Consider the following 14,860-nt stretch of genomic DNA (forward strand, 5'->3'; position numbering starts at 1 on the left):
TACCTTACACACTGGATCCTCTGCTGGCACGGCCATCCCTGACACTTGCTGAGGCTGGAGTCGTCCCCAGGCTGCTGTACCCATCTCTGACTGAGGTCACTGGCAGCCCAGGACAAACCTTGTTGCCATGATCTAAGGCATTAGTCAGTTATGACTCTGCACACGGAAGTAAACCCAGACTGCTCGTGTCATGGAGTGTGCTGAAATTTCCCTCTGTTTTAGGACTTTAATTGGGGCATACAGCCCATCCTCAAACTCAGATCTGCTTCTTTGGTGAAGAATAGGGGCTGTGGAGCCAGTTTACTTTGTAATGGCTCTGCCGTTTCCTGACTGTGAGACCTTGAGCAAGCTGATTAACCTCAATGGCCTCTGCTTCCTCATCTACAGAATGGGGACAAGAGTTGTAAGAGTTATGCATAAGATTGTGTGTGGATTAAAAGAATGAGTACACGTAAGGTGCTTACCAGAGTGACTGGCACGTAGCACCTGACCCACATGTATATTCGTGATGTTATTTCTCTGAGGTTCTTAAAGAAGCTGGAATTTTGTTTGCATCTTTAGTTTACTCCTTATTTCCTGCTCTCACTGAGGGGAAGATGCAGTTGAGGGCACTGCTCCCTGCTTTCTGCTCTTGGTCAGGCTCCATCTTCCCCATTGATAGAAGAGAATAACTTTCTGCTCCCCAGGTCTGAGGAACTAATTAATTTTTCCATTTCTGTAACTGTTCTCCATTACCAGTGTGAATGAAACGGGACCCCGTTCCCTGATCTAACAGGCAAATCTAGCAGCGAGCTGCATAGGCTTAAAGTCGCTACAATAAAAATCCATGCTGTGCTGTGACGCACACGGCTCCTCTCTCCTCTCTCGCGTGGGTCCCCTACAGAATTCCTGATCTAAAACTAAGCGAGTGGAAATGGGTAAACTTTTGACATAATTTGCAAATATAATGGCCATTCTGGGGAACCTCTGTTTCAGATAAGTCCACCTTAAGGGTCACCTGTAAAAGAAAAGATTCAAAACTTTTCACAGTGGAATGCAGTCTTTGATTAATATGCAGAAGCTTCCAAAAGACAAAATGACTTCAAAAACAGCTCTAGAAAGGATCCTTACAGCAAGAAAAAAATAATCTTTAGTAAAAATCTTTGGCCATCTGAGCAAGTCCTTCTGCCAGAAAGACAATTTGGATGCAACTATTCTGTTGAGTTTTGTACCTGAGACATGGTTGAAATTTTTTAAAGATCTCTGTCTGTGTCTATCTGTATGTCTATGCATGTAAGTCCCTCTATATATCTTTCTACCTCTGGATAATTTAATTTCTAAAAGAGTTCTATTTAATTGGCTTAAAGTAAGCACTTATATAAATTATTTCTAAGTGTAATAGAAACTAACCCGAATGTCTTTCAAGTTAACATGATATAAAATAATCTCCAGTAAATGAAAGCTTATTGAAGTTTGTTGGTTCGATTAAAATAAACATGTTTCCAGAGTTAGCTGCATTGACTACGATACAGACATGTTATCTCTGTCATAAAGTTTGTCAACAAAAAATAACAACTTGGAATAATAGTTGATTTTATCTAGTGTCTCATGAAGTTTTGTAGGTAATCTAAATATAATTATTGGGAAACTAAATAGATGTGATAGGATAAAAGTTTTTGGGTGAACTTTTAAACAACAATTATGAGTTATGGTATATGTACTTAAAATAACTTAGAACCTCTCAATAACTTAAAACCTTAGAGTTTTGCTAAGTTAAGTTAAATGATAAAAATTTATTGAGTATGTAAGTCATTTCCACATAAGATACATGTTAGACTTAATTACGCAACATAGATTTATCTACCTTTGGCTTCTTATTTCAGAGAAACTGGCAAAACAAGTTTATTAATAAACATGTTTTGTGTCATGCTGAGAAACTTTCTATGAGAAAGCACATATTTCTATACACCCTGTATACAAGGAAAGTAAAATGTATGTTTTCAGCAAAGAAGGTATAAGGAATGGAAATATTTTTGTTGTTTTGTTAAAAAAAAAAAATTTATCCTCAAGTATAAGAAAGAAAGAAGAGAAAACACAGGACAAATTCTGAATGTAAAAAGAAAGTGATAGACAGTTTGTGGAAATAAAACCCTGAGGAAAGAGTTTTGTGCATGGTCAAGTTGACTAAGATTAAAATATATTTAATTAAGTGAACACATTTTAACATCAAAAGGAAGCTAGTCTAAAAATTAGAATTTGGTTTTCTTTCTCTTAAAAGGATAATTTTCTTGAACTTTTAGTCTACTCCTGATAAATAGATTATAAAAGGTTTTTCTTCACCTTTGATTTCAAGAGAATGTATGAACCAACTTTGCTCAAAGGAGATATCCTGCATGGTTGTCAAGGTCTTGTTAAGACACTAAAAAGAAATGAAAAATTGGTAGCAGATTCTTTTCACAGTGAGCTCCCAGGAAACAAAGACCTTAAAGATCAGGAACTACAACATGGAGGTTTTGTTCATTAAAAGAGACACCAAATTGAAGACTCTTTGCAGCCTTGTTGGAAAGGACCATACCAGGTACTCTTAACCAATCTGTGCGCTGCAAAATTAGAAACATAAATTCATGGATTCACATTGCTCATTTTAAGAAAAAGCTCATTCTCCTGAGTAGACTTCAAATTCTGTTACTCACACCCAGCTTCGACTGACTAAGACTAGTGCTACCAAACCTGGATAGAAAGAAGCCAACATCTGAGGTAGTCAACTCTCCCAAGTCCGGACCAGGCCAGTAATTAAGGGACAATATATCTTACTTTTTTTTTTTTACTGGACTCACCTACTCTTGTTGCAGCATTTGTCTTCCCAAGCCACTCCAATTCTAAGACTCTAACTATTGGTCTTAGGGAAGGTTACCACTTTGAGTCCAAGAAACAGTGAGCCCATAAGTCAAATACTCACGTATAACTTTCAAACCTAGCGTTGAAGATCTATCTTCCCCGAACCTGTTCTAAATCTTCCTATTAATTCTGACTTCACAGGATGCATCTACTATGCAGGGCATGCCCTGAGAAAAGCCACCAGGGAAATTCTGCCAGAAAACATTTTTGGGAAAGAAATTATAAAAACTGTATTCACAATTATAATTTTGATTGTATAAATTATCATGTTATTCTGATGGCATGCTAGTTGTTGAAAGAGGCAACAACAGGACAAAGCACAGATCATGTTAGCTGGGAAGGAGAAGTGATCCAGATGCATTTTTAATAAATGACTTGTAGGATAAGTGAAAAAATGAGAGAGACCCCACCATGTGGGAAAAAAACAAAGGAATACCTCATTGGTTATAAATACAACCGTGGGTTGATGACGACCAAAAGGTGGGGGGTTGTGAATGAAACTGAGACCCCTCTCCCTGGTCTAACAGGCAAATCCAACAAGTGAGCTGCATAGACATAAGTTCAGTACAACAAAGATCTATGCTGTGCTGTGACACAGCTATGCAGGCCTCATAAGCCTGTGTCTAAATGACCTTGAAACCCCTCAGTTCATGACTGAGCACACCAGCAGGATGAATCAGCAACAGCAAGAGTAACAGAAACCTCACTCTCACATTTCCCGATGACATTCCTGATTGAGGGAAAAAAGGGACAACCCTGGTCCTTGCCTTCCTCCACACATAGATAACACCAACATTACAAGCCCTGTTTCATGAATAACCAAAAAGCTCTTGATATGCTTGAAGTAGATGACTCCTAGATGTGTAAGCCCTTCCCTGCACAGACGCTGCTTTGTTAAAAGGTATGTGAACTATACTCAGACCCATGGACCTCAGAGCAGTTCCTCAGAATACTCTGTCGGACTGTTTTCTGGGATTCAAATACCTCACTTTGGTTACTGAATAAACTCCTTTAATTAACTTGTACTCAGATTCTTTATTTCAGTGAACACTAGCCAAACCCTCTGGGTGTCTGTTTTGTTCCTTTGTGCAAACTGACGCTGGTGGGGGTAGACAGGAGGCATCTCTATTTCTGATCATTGCTAAACCAGCACTTGGGTCATGAGCTTCTGTACCTGATGTTTAACAAGAGACGAGTGTGGCCTCAAGACCCGCAGACATGCCTATCCTTCATCACAGGCCAGGGCAAGAGGTGGTGAACTGTAGGATGCTGAGCTGAGCAATCAAGATGGAATTTACATTCTCCAGCAGATCACTCCACGTGCTCTGTGAAAGGTTACTGGGCGGGGGGAGAATTGAGGTGGGGAACCAGTTAGGAGCCATGGCAGTTCCATGGGAAGAGGTATGGGTGCTGGTACCGCGGTGGTTGGGGCTGAGGGGACCAGGAGGCAGATTCAGCCTAGAGTTTGAAGGTAGAGTGATCAGGGTAGACTGGGGAGGAAGGCAAAGGAAAGAACACAGTGTCCATCCTAGGTTGATGGCCTGAGCAATTGACAGAAGTCTTCCTCTCCCCAGATGGAGCACATTGTGGGAGAGCATGGAGCATTCCCTTTTGGAAACATCGGGTTTGAGACGTTCCTTGACATCCCAGGGGAGACGTTGAGGAGGCAGTTGGACACGCAATTCCTGCATTTAGAAGAGGAGTCGGTCTGGAAACGCACGTCTGGGAGCAAACACTTCGGTGCTGGCGTCGCCCGGGGTCGGGGTGGACACAAGGGGAGGAGCAGGGCTGGAACCAGCCTGAGAGCTCAGGGTGCAGAGGCTTGTCATTTGTCTTTGTGAATTAGCTGCATGGCATTTTAAACCTGTTTAAATTTCTTGGTAGATTTAAGATGTGTGTTGGCGTTTTCTGAAGCCCTATTCAATAAAATATTTGGGTAATTACGACACTCGGGAAACTGGCCCAAGTCCACCAAGGCCTAAAAATAGCTAGTTTACAGACCTGTGGATTCTTTTCTCATGACAGCGAGGCCTCGCAGGCCCCGCCAGGCAGCCCGGGAGGTGCAGGCCCCCCTTAGAGGCTCAGACGGGGGCTGGACCTGGACACTTGCTGGCAGAGACCTTTCCAGTGAATTCCGTGCTGCCAGGAAGACAGACGTAGACAATGACTGAGCTTGATTAGTCGCCCAATCAGCTGTCTGTTGAGAAAAAGTGCTTGCCATACTATGGCCTACCTTCTGAATTCAAGCAGACAGGACAGTAGCCAGAGCGCCCATCATGAGGGGTGGCCACAGCAGGACGGGGGGAGAAGCACAGGATGACCACATTCTGTAAAACACTGGGCGGCACCCTGAGATGAGTGCGTGATCGAGGAAATCCATTTCTGAGATTTCAGATCAGTAAATGATGCTACAGTGCTTCCCTAATAGACCACTAGTTGCGAAAAAGGCATGTATTTCACCCCCAGCAAAGAAATGATGACAAGCACCGTTGTTTAAGAAAAAAATGCAGGACAGGATCCTATTCACTGCTGTTGTTCATTCGCTGACCGGGGGCACGCCATGCTGTATGATCTGTCCTCGCACAGACACTTCAAGGGAGGGCAACACCATAAGGTGGTGGGGGAAGGAGCCCATCCAGCACCGCAGGAGGTCCCATTAGCCTACCTGGAGGAGGGGAGGGTGGTCATCATGTTGGAAAGAATACACTGGTCCAACACAGGCTTTGTTTGACCTACACTATGTTGTTTAACATTTTAAAATATAAATCCCGTTACTAGCTAGCTTTTGCTCATTTATGCTGTGGTGACAAACACCCCTCAGATGTCACTGGCCTACAGGACTGTCACGGTACACATCAACAGCTCCTCTCCCTGGCATTATTCCACATCATACCTTCTTCATTTGGGGACCCCAGCTGGAGGAGCAGCTGTATCTCAGTCACGTGGCCAGGGAGAAGAGAGGCAGAGACAAGCCACACATGGCTCTCAAGATTCTGCTGGGATCTGGTGATGTCACATCATGTCACATCAAATCACATCTCACTGGCTGAAGCCATGCCAGAAAGACACTTCCAACCCAAGGGGGAGGGCTGGATGGGTCATCCTCTGACAGAGGGGACAGAGAACAGTTGGGATAATGGGAAGCTCCAGTATCATCTCCAACGATACCTCCAGACAAAGGATGCCACCTCACATGCACCATGCCCTGTGACTCTCCACATCTCACCACTGGCCCACCCTTCTCGTAGACAGCACCTCTGTGGTCTGAGTTGGCACTTGAGTGTGCAGCCAAGGCTAATAAATGGAGGGCTATTTGTTGCCTTGGTCTAGCTAACTTTAAAAACAGCCATTAACAAGTCCACTTTTTTTTGTCATAAAAATATTTAAGACTAGTGGATGTTCTGATCTCACAATGTCGAGAAACACTGTCAAAGTTTTGCTTCGTCATGTGGCTGAGTCTTTCTCGGTTCTTCCATGGATGCATTCATGCACTAATGTGTTAACTAGGCGATTATTGAACAAATCTACATGGAGTCCTTCTTCCCAGGTGATGAGTGCAGGATGGGCAGCAGGGAACATGGCAGGGATCCAGCCAGGGTGGTGCCTCCCACCAGAAGATCAGAATGAGGACTTGGGGCACACAGTTGGGAGTCAGACACCTACCTCAGTCCCCAAGGAAGCTCCCTCCCCCTCGAGCAAAAGGCAAATCCTTTGGAGCAGGTGCTAAATGTTCTGGGTATAAAACCTCGGTGTGACCAACCATGTGCACAATGGATGGAATATGAGCCATCACAGACGGACGTGAACTTGGTATTCTCCGCCAATCATCCTGATGTAAAAGAGTTTCAAAGGAATAGAAACAGGAAAAGAGATGCCCCATTGGCACGCATTGGCATTTGCGTTGTGCCAATGTGCTATTTCACATTTTGGATGTTGGGTCCTTGTATATTTACTCACTTATTTTCCTATATAAACTGCCCCCAGCTGGGGACAGGGATAGTGCCAACCCTGTCCACTCTTGTATGGCAGAGCACAGCAAAAAGCCTGGCTGAGAGCCATGTCCCACACACACTTGTTGACTGAGTAAAAGAACTGACCCTCAAGATCCTCCCCAGTCAGACCTCAATCTCCAGACCAGCCTTAATTCCAACCACTCTCTGACTTGCTGCAGTCTTGGAATTCTTTGCTCGCAACCCCTGAGCAAGCCACAGGCTTTCTTGTCTCTGACCTGCAGTTCAGGGTGCACCAATTTTCTGGAAGCTTCTCTCAATGTCTTCTCTACCTCTCCCAATGCAACCTGTGGCTTCCAGACCCAGGTCCAACTGAAACCTTTGTAAGGCTTTCCTGGTCATGTCAACTTAAAGTGATAAGAGTTAGGAGGTAGAAATTAACAGTCATTGTGAAAATGACTGGAGTGATTTTGAAAATGAATGATGGGCTTCTCTCATTGCCTTGAATTAGGTAACAATTGAACTATTTGGTTTTTCACTCTTTTGCTCAGTGTCCCAAGAGGACCATAAGCTTCGACACAGCAGAAGTCTTACTTCCTGAGAATCTGAGCCCTTCGCTGGCCCCAGCCTGGCCTGCAGGCAGGAGGCGCTCAGTATACGTGAGTGTGACTCAGATCTACCTGTGAGCCTCTCTGTTCCTTGTAGCTTGTGGACAGGGCAAGGATTGTCCCAAGAATGCAGCAGACAACACCAGCATGGCCTGGGAAGAAACATTCCTAATAGCAATTGGGTAGAGATCTTTTCAAAGAGCAATAGAAGTTCCAAACTAACATGAGACAAACAAGTGCTCCAGAAAACAAAAAGAGGAGTCTGAGGACAGAAACACATTCGGATCTGTAAATATTTAAGGAGTAATCACTCCGTGCAAAGGGCACCAGGCTCTGAGCCAGGCACTGTCCAGAAGACCTCAATTTAGGGGATGAGAGAGACAGAAATGTTTTTCACCCTGGTTTGAAAATGTAAGCACTTATTAAGTAAAAACTAAAAGATTGAAATGGGTTGCTTAACTAGTCAAGTAGTATTCACAAATTCAACCCAGGTACTGACACGTTGGATTACCTGGGTGCTAAAACTTTCAAAGAAAATGTCACTTAGATAAAAGGAGATATTCAACTTATTTTGTCTTTATCTTTGGCTCAATCAAATAATATTTCTAAAATTCACTTCTATGCCTTTTGAAACAGAATGTGTGCTTGTTCATTGGAACACTTACATTTTGTCTTAGAGAAAGTGATCTTGGCTAAGTTGTTTTCTCAGAGAAGCTGACTATTTTCAGGACAATACACTCTTCATATTTTAGAGACACGGATCACAGCACATCTTCCACAAGGCACGCAGATATTGGAGGCAGATAGAAGAAACTTTCTCCTTGTTCTTTCACCACTAATTTCTAAGAACAAGTTTGTGAAATTTGAAACGTCACAGGAAATATCTGCATAAATGCTGTAATTATGTTATTAACCAAGAAAGGCTTGAGGAGTGAGACAGATGAATCCATTTCATGTCTAAACAATAAAATGACAAACCATGAGGGTGTTTCTCAGATTATTTCAGAGGGAGATAAAGAGTTCTGTTCCAAAAACATCTTATTTGTAAAATGCCTAACGCAAAGAAAGCAAGCTGCCAAGGCAAAGGCATTTCTAGAATTCACCATTTTTAAATAGCTGTGAACAATTATTGCCAAAATGGCACATTATTTGTAGCCTGCTAGTGAAAGTTTTTAAAAGCTGGACAAGTTTAAAATCAAATGGCAATTGCTTAAGACCTAGAATCCTGATGTCTAAAATGTGAAATACAATTTCATGGGAAAAAAATATTTATGGTAAATTTAAGCCCAGTGTTGCAAAATATCTTCTATGCTTGTGAACTTTTTATGAGAGAAACACCTATACTGCTTTTAACGGGTGGATCATGAAACACAAAATAACAGTTTGATGGGTTAGAACAGTATTTTTAGAATAATGACCAACCAAAATGAAGGGAAGAACTATTCATAGAATGCTTTTTCTGTCTGTGAGTCATGCTTAGAATTCCTTCACCCAACCAAATACGTATATTTATTTCCACCATCTGCGTTCATACTTTACATCTAACACTTGAATGCATTTTGAATTGATTTTCGTATAAAGTATGAGGTAGGAAGTCTAATTAATTTTTCCAAATAATTAGTCATTCAGTCCAATATACTATTTCTCTGGTTATTGAGATTATGACACACTAAATTCTTACAAACCCTCGAGTATGTTTCTAAAGTTTCTTTCTGTTCTGATAATTAGTCTGTCCATTCCTCAACCAGGAAAATCCTGTTTTAATTATTAGATTGTAAGCTGATATGTTTGGTGTCTGGTAAGAAGGGGTTCCTCTCCTCCAAAATTGGATCTTATTTTATAAGAAACGAATTATCTTGTATATTCCAGTAAATATATTGTTCCAGGTAAACCTTAGAATAACTTAGTCAAGTTCAAAAAAAAAAAGAAAACCATTGGTATTGTATAAATTTAAATGTATTAAATTGTTACCTTTTCAGATTATGTAAAATTATTCTATTAAATTGTATTAAATATATAAAAGAATTAATGTAAGTCTTCCTACCCAGAAGAATGTCTCTTCACTTATTCAAGAATTTTACGTCTTGAGGTAAAGTGTTATTAATGACTTGACAGTGACTCTGCACATTCTTTTTAAGCTTCTTGCTAGTATCTTTATTTTTTTTACTGAAAAGTATGTAGATGGTTTTTCTAACTGTACTGGTTATTGCTGCAACGTCAGAAAGATATTGATTTCTGGGTATTGGATTGCTAACCAACTACTCCATTCAAGTGTGTTATTAATTAAAGTAGTTTTAACAAGTTGATTCCCTTGCGCTTTTCAGGTAGGCAATCAAATTGCCTGCAAAGACAGATAATATTGTCTCCGACTTCGCGGTATGCTGCTTCATGTTTTTCTCATCTTATTTCATTGTCTAAAATTTTCAAATCAATGATGAACCATACGAGTGATCGTAGGCATTTTTCTTGTTCTTTACTTTAATGGGAGTGCCTATATTTTTCATTGCTAAATATACTTTAATTGCTGGCCTCCAATAGGGTATTAGATTATTAAGAAAATGGCATTCTATTCCTAGTTATAGAAGCTTCTTTTTTAAATTCAGCAATGAATATTATTAAACACCTTTTTTATACTTAATCAAAAAATCATGTAGCCTTTCTCCCTTCACCTACTTATTCACTCAAGCATTATAGAACAGATTCGTTTAGGTTAAATCATCCTTACATTCCAGCAAAAAATACACTTAGACATGGCAGATTATTACTAGATCAGACTACTAGACAATATACATCAATATTTTATTAAAGTTTTTGCATCTGTGAGACTCTTACATAGTTTAAATAACGGCATTTTTTCCTCAAAGATTTCATGATAATGATTATTGAAGACATTTTTGATAACTTTTAAAATTTCAAGAGCTCTTTCCTGGTTTTCTATTTCTTATCAAATCCATTTGAGTTATGTGCATCTTTCCAGCAAAACATCAATGCTTTCAAGTTTATAAAGCATGAAGTTGTGTTTCTATCCATTTCTTTTTTGTATTTCTGAATAATTTTTGCCTTTTTTAAAAGCACTGTTGGCTGGTAACTGAAGATTCATTACAGTTATATATTTGTTCTGAACTGTACAATTTAACCACATGAAATGACCTCCTGCGCTCTGTGCGGTCCTCTTTGTCTCGTACGTCAGTCAGCATTCTGTCAGAGAAACAGAGCCGCTGTTAGAGTTGTGAGAATAAGGCATTCATCCTAGGAGTTAGGGCTTCCAGGCGTGGGAGGAGCTCCAGGAGTGAAGCTCTGTAAAGGGAGGTGAAGATCAGAGAAGCAGCCGCTCACCAGCTCACCTGAAGCACCAGAGGTAGTGGACATGTGGGAACCTGCAGGTCTAGCTCCCAAGTGGGACCGCAAAGAGCGAGCCCGTGGCGAGGTCTAGGGAAACCCCCACCTCGGAGGAGAGGCTGTCTCTGAATAACTGCTGCTTGGGCAGGTCCACAACCAAGGGCCTGGTGGTGGCCTGCGGACATGGCTGGTCAGCAGGGTCAGCAGTCAGGAGGATAAGCTGGACCCGGAGCAGAGGAAAGCAAAGACAAGCTGGGGTATATCAGTTGTCTCTGCATTTGTCTGTCGTTATATCCGACCATGATTAGTGACTTCTGTTTCTTTTCTTTTCTTTTCTTTTCTTTTTTGAGGAAGATTAGCCTGGAGCTAACATCTACCGCCAATCCTCCTCTTTTTGCTGAGGAAGACTGATCCTGTGCCAACATCCATGCCCATCTTCCTCTCCTTTATATGTGGGACACCTGCCATGGCATGGCTTGAGGAGCGGTGCGTAGGTCTGCACTGGGGATCTGAACCAGGGAACCCCGGGCTGCTGAAGCGGAATGTGCGCACTTAACCACTGCACCACCAGGGAAGCCCCTATGACTTCTGTTTCTAAGGTTAATGATTTCTGCCTTCCAAATTTTGTGCATTTCTCCTTTGCTCTACTCTGATTAGAACCATACAGAGAAGGGGGTTCTCAGTCTTCACCAAGCTCATAGAACATAAACGAACACACATTGAGTTATATTTTGTCTGGCATTAATTTGTAATTGCTGCTTTGCTCACATCCCCAGGACCCACTGCAGGGCCGACCCCAGCAGGCATTCAATGAATACGAAAGATGGAATAAATCCACTGTGAAAGGAAGGGTAACACAGATGAGGGTTCTGAGGGCAGGAATCTGCCATCGTGTTAGCGCCCCTCCAGTCCAGCCCCAGGCACATGGCAGCAGGCAGAACCCCAGGAAAGCCTGTGTGACTGACAGTGGCTCCCGGGACTGTGGGGCGAAGGCAGCGGCGCAGGTGCAGGCCCTGTGCCTCTGGCTCTTCCCTCTGCTGGAGGAAGCGGGCTGGCCTCCCCGGCCGCCTCCAACAGCCCTTCACTCAGCCTCTGCATAATTCCCGAGGCCTCCACCTGCCCAGGAATGTTTTAGATCCTTCTTATGAATTACTCCCAATTAAAGCTGCGTACATTTTTTTGCATCCATGGTGATGTTTTCAAGATCTGGATTTCCTGAAGGGAGCAGGACACTTGCTGGTAAAAGTTACTGTGATGGTTAATTTTATGTGTCGACTTGGCTAGACCACGGCCCATGTGTTTGGTCAAACACCTATCTAGGTGGCGGTCTGTGGCCATCGTGGAGAGTGGCTCTACATTTGCTGGAGGGAAGCAAAGAGAGCACAGACGCTCACACATGCCACAAACACACAAGCACCTCAAGGCCCGCGCAAGTCCAGTCCTGCTGACTGGTCCTCTCCCTTCACCGTTTTGAAACAAATTGCCTGTAATATTTCACCAGGTTAAAAATGTTCCCCTACCTACTCGCCACCTTTGTTGGAAATTACAGCTGCCAGATCCAGCACAGTAAATTCAGACAAGGACACAGACATTTAAAGAAATTCAAAAGCAATTTCTCCTGAAAAGCAAAGAATTATTTATTCCTTGAGAACCATCACTGCTTAATTTATTGTGGGTGTCCAAATATTAGGTTATCTTATAATAAAATATATCTTGAGAGTACTTTTAAATCCTTTTAGAAATGAAGAGTAAGTTTAAGATTTCCCTTTGAATGCAGGCGTGAAATAATTCACAGCAAATGGAGGCCTCAGGCAAGTTAGCGAGTCCCGAAGTGGTTTAATATTCTCTGAGAGGTTATAGAGGGTCTTTGCTGTGATACCACACATACATACACACACACACACACCACATCCATACCACACACACACACACACACACATACACATAACCCCCACCGTTTCCCCACAAGCAGACACACAAACACACACGTTCATACACATCACACACACCACATTCATACACACCACACACAAGAAAACACACACATAGACCATACACACCACACACAAGCACATATAATTTTCACATATGTAGACACATATACATGCAGTTGACCTTCATTATTCATGGATCCCATATTTGTGATTTCACCTCCCTGCTAAAATTTATATTTCACCCCAGATCAATACTTGCAGCACTTCTGTGGTCATTCGTGGACATGTGTAGAGCGATGAAAACATTGAGTCACCCAAGTCACACCTTTCCAGCTGAAGGCGAGCAAAGCACACTCTGCCCTCTCACTTCAGCTCTCACCCTACAAATGAGGGTCCTGTTCTCAGTCTATTTCATACTCCATTTTTCTCATTTCTGTGCCTTTTGTTGATTTCACTGTTTAAGGTGCCCCCCAAGCGTAGTGCCAACATGTGTCTAGTGATTCTAAGGGCAGGAAGGCTGGAATGGGGCCTGTAGAGAAGAGGCAGGTGTTAGAGAAGCTTCGTGCAGGCACGAGTTATAGTACTATTGACGTTACACAGTACAGCCAACGTTAACTGATCAACAGGACGTATTAAACAACGCGTCCTTAATAATCAATTAACAATAAAACGAGATTATGTAAGGACTGGTTGATGAAAATGCTATGACCAGAAGCTCGCAGGAACCTATCCCTGCGTTTCCCGGAGGGGAGCAGCCATCCAGGACCTACCCATTTGGGGTTTGCAGCAGCTTCTAGAACAAACCAACATGAATGACAAGACCAACTGTACACAAGGATGTAGAACTCTGACATGTATCACGTCACAGACACAGTCCGGTGTGGTAGCCCTTCCCTGATGCTAATGAAGGCTATTCCACAGCGTGCCCTGCTCACCTGAATCCCCAGCCTCGGTCTTTGGAGCCCAGAGTGGAGACATTCATACCCTCATCCTTTTCTCTCTTATCTGTTTGTCCTGGTTGTCGGCAGGGTGAGGCACATGTCAGGTCTCTAACAACTGGTTTTGTTCTGTTTAATTTTCTTTTTATAATTTACAAGTGTCCCAAGGCCCAGGTGAAGCCCAAGGACATGTACCATTTGGCCTGTGCAGTGTTTTTGAAATTTTTGAATTAGTTGCTCACATTTAAAAATCCAAAGATTTTACATGAAATCCTGAGAGGCTCGAGCACACACCTCTCCCTCACCCTTCCCCTTGTTGCCGCCTTCCAATCCCACACCTTATCATTCTCTGAGCTTCCACACGAGTCAGTAGCTGCCACCCACGAATGAGTGTAGATCTTTCCTTCTGGTCATTCTCAATCTAGACAAAGTGATGAGAAAATGAGCTCCTTGACATTCCGCCCTTTGGGAAGCTTTCCCTCCAGCGCAGTCTTCCTGGGACTTCCCTGATTGGATTGGTGTGCTGGAGCAGGCCACTTCCCATCAGGTTCTCCAGGGTGTGTGGAACCAACTATCAAGCAAACATGAGGGCTTTTGCTTCCCGGTCAACTGTAAGGAAAAGAAGGCAACACAGCAGGGCCAGGTGTCAGAGTCTGGGCCGTGCGCTTATGCAGCTTGCTCGAGCCTTCTGTACCCGGCAGAGGCCAATTACACAGACACGTCATCCATTCGATAATGAAGGGCTGCTGCACTCGCCCAAGCTTGGTAGGTCAGAGAGCACCTGGTGCAAGATGGGAAGTTTGCGTCTCGTGGACACTGATCCCATGATCAGAAGTTCAGTATTTTCCAGGGCCTAGTCCCAAGCCAGGGTCTTTTATTCAAAAAGCAGAATATTGCTCTGCAAAAGAGAAGTCTTGCTCCAAAACTCTATGGCTGTCCTAAGATTCTCTTGTTGGGCTTGTCAGAGACACCACCTGCTTGGAGCATCATTTGATCTGCTGGGTCAGGAGGCTCAGGTGGCAGTGCCTTTGGATTGCAACCTAGAACTGCTACAGAATCTTCTCTTGCTCCGAAACCCCACCGAAAACTGGCAGTCTTTCAGGTTATTCAGTAAATGGGCTGGAGTAGCTCACTAAATGTGGTACACGTTGTCTCCAAAACCCAGAGCCCCCTACGTATTGAACATCGTTTTAGTTGTAGGAGGAGCAACCTGC

Source organism: Equus asinus, chromosome 10 (genome assembly GCF_041296235.1).
Source record: "Equus asinus isolate D_3611 breed Donkey chromosome 10, EquAss-T2T_v2, whole genome shotgun sequence".
Classification (NCBI taxonomy): domain Eukaryota; kingdom Metazoa; phylum Chordata; class Mammalia; order Perissodactyla; family Equidae; genus Equus; species Equus asinus.